The sequence below is a fragment of the Poecilia formosa genome, unplaced genomic scaffold, assembly GCF_000485575.1.
Source record: "Poecilia formosa unplaced genomic scaffold, Poecilia_formosa-5.1.2 Scaffold737, whole genome shotgun sequence".
Taxonomy (NCBI): Eukaryota; Metazoa; Chordata; class Actinopteri; order Cyprinodontiformes; family Poeciliidae; genus Poecilia; species Poecilia formosa.
This window is the reverse complement of record NW_006800676.1, coordinates 64547-70363: the sequence shown is the minus strand read 5'-3', so window position 1 is coordinate 70363 and position 5817 is coordinate 64547. Positions and strand designations below refer to the sequence as shown.

At 38.2% G+C, this 5817-nt stretch overlaps 1 protein-coding gene and 1 long non-coding RNA gene across 4 annotated transcripts in view; one reads left to right on the top strand and one right to left on the bottom strand.

Moving 5' to 3' along the window:
- Positions 1 to 5817, top strand: part of LOC103131278 (uncharacterized) — a 40793-nt gene that overhangs the window by 11095 nt on the left and 23881 nt on the right. The window lies entirely within an intron of this gene.
- Positions 5238 to 5628, bottom strand: LOC107834734 (uncharacterized). The gene is made up of 2 exons (XR_001660547.1): positions 5536 to 5628; positions 5238 to 5451 (listed from the first exon to the last, which is right to left on the bottom strand). It is a non-coding gene; the product is annotated as an uncharacterized LOC107834734 (long non-coding RNA).

Sequence of the window (5817 nt, the reverse complement as noted above, 5' to 3'; positions counted from 1 at the left end):
GATTAGGGTTAGGGTAGGGTTTGAACTACAAACCAGCAGCCATAACTGCCATAGCTGTAGTTCTATTTATGGCCAAGACATAGTTACAAGAGAGGCATGAGCAGCCTGTCGGAACTACAACAAGGCGGAACTGTCAGTTACTATAGAGGAGGACTTAGCTGGTATTCTGAACTACTTGTGCTTTGAGCATTATATAACTGATTTAACCCAATCACTATTACACATTGAATTAGTGTGGCCATTTAAAATTAAGCTTATTGAAAATTTCAAAATAAAAGCCTTAACAATTTTTTCATCATGTAATTGCTCTTTTGGGCATTAGGTAACTGGTTTAACCAAACCACTGTTACAAATGGGATTAGTGTTGCCATTTCGAATGAAGCTTATGGAAAATTTCAAAATAAAAGCCTTGACAATTTTTATATAATATAATTGCTCTTTGTTGCATTAGATAACTGTTTAAGAAAACCACTGTTACACATGGAATTAGTGTTGCCATTTCAAATGAAGCCTACTGAAAATTTCAAGATAAAAGCCTCACTCACAGCTGCACTTGGGAGGGGATAAATTATCATAGCAACAGAACACAGAGCAGGGCAGAGGAGCTACTTAGGACTACAAACACGCTATAACTGTAGTTCTATCTATGGCAAAGACTCAATCAAAAGAGAGGCCTGAGCATGTCAGAACTACAACATGGCGGAACTGTCAAGTTACTATAGAGGAGGACTTAGCTGGTATACTGAACTACTTGTGCTATGAGCATTATATAACTGATTTAACCCAATCACTATTACACATGGAATTAGTGTGGCCATTTCAAATGAAGCTTACTGAAAATTTCAAAATAAAACCATTGACAATTTTTACATCATGTAATTGCTTTTTTAACTGTTTAAGAATACCACTGTTACACATGGGATTAGTGTTGCCATTTTAAATGAAGCTTACTGAAATTTTCAAAATAAAAGCCTCATTAATCCCCTTCGGTAAGTGCACCGCCGCAGGCCTTTATTAGCATCTTATTAGCATCTTCTCTCAAGTTATGGCACTGGCTTGCGCAAGCCAGTGCATTAGCATTAGCTTTTCACCTAAAATAAGCTTTTAGCCAATTTTTTTACTTATTAGCCATGTGTAGAATACTGAATGGAGTAAGTCAATGACAGATAACATGGTAGTGATACCCCACATGCTACTGATACCATTCATGCTATTATTAGCATTTTGACTAATTTTACCATATGCAACATACTGAATGGTACAAGTACCATTCAGTAGTCCACATGCTTCTGATTCTCCACAGGTTATTGACTACATTGAAGCTTTCTTTAGCATTAATGCTAATTTTTAGCATCAGAACGCTGGGTCCAAACCGACGGGTACACTTTTGCAGGCCCCATTTAAATTTCTTAAGGAATTTTCTAGTTGGGGCCTGCCCATAGCATTACATAAGGAAGAGCACACTGCTCAGAACGCTGGACCCAGCTCAGAACGCTGAGCTGATGCTAAAAATTAGCATTAATGCTAAAGATAGCTTCAATGTAGTCAATAACCTGTGGAGAATCAGAAGCATGTGGACCAAGCTGTACTTGTACCATTCAGTATGTTGCATACGGTAAAATTAGCCAAAATGCTAATAATAGCATGAATGGTATCAGTAGCATGTGGGGGATCACTACCATGTTGTCTGTCATTAACTTACTCCATTCAGTATACTAAACGTGGCTTATAAGTTAAAAAAAAAAGGGCTAAAAGCTTATTTTAGGTGAAATGCTAATGCACTGGCTTGCGCAAGCCAGTGCCATAACTTGAGAGAAAATGCTAATAAAGGCTTATATTATTGCACCGCCTATGGCTGTGCACTAACTTGAGGGAAAAAGATTATTAAACGTAATGTAATTGCACCCCGTGCGGCGGTAAAGCGGAGGGGATTAATAAGGCTTTTATTTTGAAACTTTCAGTAAGCTTCATTTGAAATGGCAACACTAATCCCATGTGTAACAGTGGCTTTCTTAAACAGTTATCTAACACAAAAAAGAGCAATTACATGATGTAAAAATTGTCAAGTCTTTTATTTTGAATTTTTTCAGTAAGCTTCATTTGAAATGGCCACACTAATTCCATGTGTAATAGTGATTGGGTTAAATCAGTTATATAATGATCAAAGCACAAGTAGTTTAGAATACCAGCTAAGTCCTCCTCTATAGTAACTGACAGTTCCGCCATGTTGTTCTGACATGCTGCTCAGGCCTCTTTTAACTGAGTCTTGGCCATAGATAGAACTACAGCTTTGGCAGTTATGGCTGCTGGTTTGTAGTCCAAACCAGATGATCTGCCTTTCTCTGCATTCTGTTGCTATAGCGATTAATCCTCAGCCAACTGCCCTGTGTGTGAGACAGAAAGGTGGAGAAGGATTTCTATCTTCATCAGACACCCAGGAAATGCTAATGTTTGTTCTAGGATAGTGAACTGGATAGTTCTAGGATAGTGAACTGCCTTGCTGCGCAACACAGTTCACTATCCTGAGGAAAAAAACACATAAAAAAAGATCAATATTATTGCACTGCCTACGGCAGTGCACTGACGTGAGAGGAATATGCAGCCTTTTATTTTGAAACTTTCAGTAAACTTCATTTTCATAACCACACTAATCCAATGTGTAACAGTGGTTTGGTGAATCCAACTATATAATGCCCAAAACAGCAAGTAGTTCTAAATGCCAGCTCAGCCCTCCTCTGTAATAATTGAGTGTTCCACCATGTTGTAGTTCTGACCTTCTGCTCTGCCCTCTGTATTAAAGTGTTCCACCATGTTGTAGTTCTGACCTTCTGCTCTGCCCTCTGTATTAAAGTGCCTTCCATGCATTACATGGAAGGCACTTCCCTATGTAATGCTTATGGCAAGCCCCAATTAAAGAGACATTCTATTGGGTGTAGAACAATAGGTGCCTGCCATGCAATGCTTGGAGGCAGTGACTGTCAGTCACTGCTTTGCCTATGTATTGCTATGGGCAGGCCCCAACTAGAAAATTCCTGAAGAAATTTAACCGGGGCATGCCAAAGTGTGCCCGTTGGTTTAGACCCAGCATTCTGATCCTAAAAATTAGCATTAATGCTAAAGAAAGCTGCAGTGTAGTCAATAACCTGTGGAGAGTCAGAAGCATGTGGCCTAAGCTGTACTTGTACCATTCAGTATGTTGCATAAGCTAAAATTAGCCAAAATGCTAATAATAGCATGAATGCTATCAGTAGCATGTGGGGCATTAGAAGCATGTTGTCTATCACTGACTTACTCCATTCAGAAAACAAAACATGGCTAAGAGGTAAGAAAAGCGTTCTGATGCGCAATATTAGCATCAATTCTAAGCTGAGCTAAATTGTAGTCAAAAACCTGTGGACAGTCAGAAACATGTTGACTAAGCTGTACTTGCACCATTTATTTTGTTAAAATGAATGCATAAGGTAAAATTAGCCAAAATGCTAATGATCGTGTGATTGCTATCAGTGGGTGTAGAACAACAGGTGCCTGCCATGTATTACATGGGAGGCAGTGACTGCTCTTCCTTATGTAATGCTAATGGCTGGCCCCAACTAGAAAATTCCTGAAGAAATTTAACCAAGGCCTGCCAATGTGTGCCCGTCGGTTGGAACCCAGCATTCTGATGCCAAATATTAGCATCAATGCTAAAGAAAGCTTCAATGTTCTCAACAGCATGTGGAGAGTCACAAGCATGTTGAGCAACATTCCATTGCCATTCTGTAAGTTAAAATTAGTGCATAAGCTAAAATTAGCCAAAATGCTAATAACAGCATGAATGCTATCAGTAGCATGTGGGGTATCACTAACATGTTGTCTATTATAGACTTACTCCATTCAGGATACAAAACATAGCTAATAAGTATGAAAAGCATTCTGAAGCTCAACATTAGCGTCAAGGCTGCCTTGCTATGGTAATTAATGACCTGCACCTGGGCTGTGTCTCTGTGTCAAACAGAATGGTGGAAAAAGAGTTCCTCTCTTTATGAGACACTCAGGGTCGGTCTAAAGCAATTTGACAGAGAACCATAAGCCCTAGAAAAATTTCGAAAACATTTTATGGGAGCAGGCATGTGTGTGTATGTCATGACCGACTTTTAGACCAATAGACCCTTTTCACAGCGACGTCAGACAATGGCTGCCATAACTCGAAGCGGTGTATCTTTACTTCCGGTGTGATTTTGCCTCGGGAAACCTGACTGAATAATTCACGGATACTCATTATCTTAAGGATATAATAAAAGGTAAGGTTAATAATAACAGCATTTAAGTGTTAGATAACCGTTATTACTCATTGTCAATCCTCCATTCTCTGACTGTGTATAAAGTAAACAGCCTCCGATCGGAGAGTAAACCAGCTAGCAGCAGCTTTAGCCAGTTAAGAAAAATATGCACCGCTCTGTAAGTGCTGTAACGTTTAGAGATTCACTTTATTTATCAATTTTAATAAAACATCATTTAAGTGTTAGATAACTGTCATTACCACCATTCTTTGACTGTGTATATAATAACCAGCCTCCGATCGGAGAGTAAACCAGCTAGCAGCAGCTTTAGCCACAGTTGGGAAAATATATACACCGCTGCCTTTCAGTGCTGTGTTGTTAAGTTTCACTAAAATCACTGACATCTTCCAACACTGTTGTTTAGAAAAGCATTTTAAATATTGATTTAAGCACTATCTGCTAAATAATTTACATATTCTGTGTGATTCATAATTTCTCCATTTCTTTTGTTGTCCATCTTTCCAACAGTAGCCGACCTACCATATCTGAGATGGTCTTGTTTCTCTGTCCATGGTAGGATCAGTCAATCAACTGTGGGACATCTGCTGCCTAATGTCAAACTGTCATGGGCCTCTTGATTTAAAAGGAGAAACCAGTACAGAGCCTCCCTGCTCCTGCAAGTCACACTTCTTGGATGAACACTCACTACTGCAAGCAGCTGTGTTAGAAATGAATTCTTTGTGTATCTATTCTGTAATTAATATCTATATGTATCTATTAATAAATGAATTGATGTGTAGAGTTCTGCAAAAACTATTGTAAATAGTTTCTCTTGAGTAATCTACATATGTGCAACTTTTACATTTAAATTGCTTCTTTTTGTAAATTTTACACATCTGGCAACGAAATATGTGGATGAGAGGAAATGCTAAAATTAAAGCTGCTATTGGGGACCAAAGACATAAGGTTTGTGATTGTTTCTTTAAAACATCTATTTAATAATTATATTAAACACTGTACATGGTTACTACATTACACAAACATAATTACCACAGTTAACAATTTAAGTCATTGATAGAGAAAATGTATTTACAAAAGGCATTTCAATTTTATTTCAACAGTATGTACTCAGGGTTTACAACTTAAGAAGACATCCATGTAGGGTCCTTGGCGGGTGTCAGTCTGCAGTGAACTGGTGCATGACAGAGGCAATGGTAAACTGTAGTGAGCAGTTTGAAGCAGAAGTCCCACCATGTGATCCACAGGGTTTTCCCACCTGAGCACAAACTTCATGCACTTTGTTTCCACAGGCACCACAGCAGAATCAAGTGTAACCTGTTAAAAGGGATATAAAGTTGTTATTCCTATGTTACCACTTTTCTACTGCCAAGACTACAACCGCAGGAAGATAAAGTATAAGAAACTTAACTGTCTAATCATAACATTTGATAAATATTCATTGGAGAAATGTGAAGTTAATGAGCTATATATATATATATATTTCTCCAATGACACGTTAATATCTATCTATCTATCTATCTATCTATCTATCTACCTA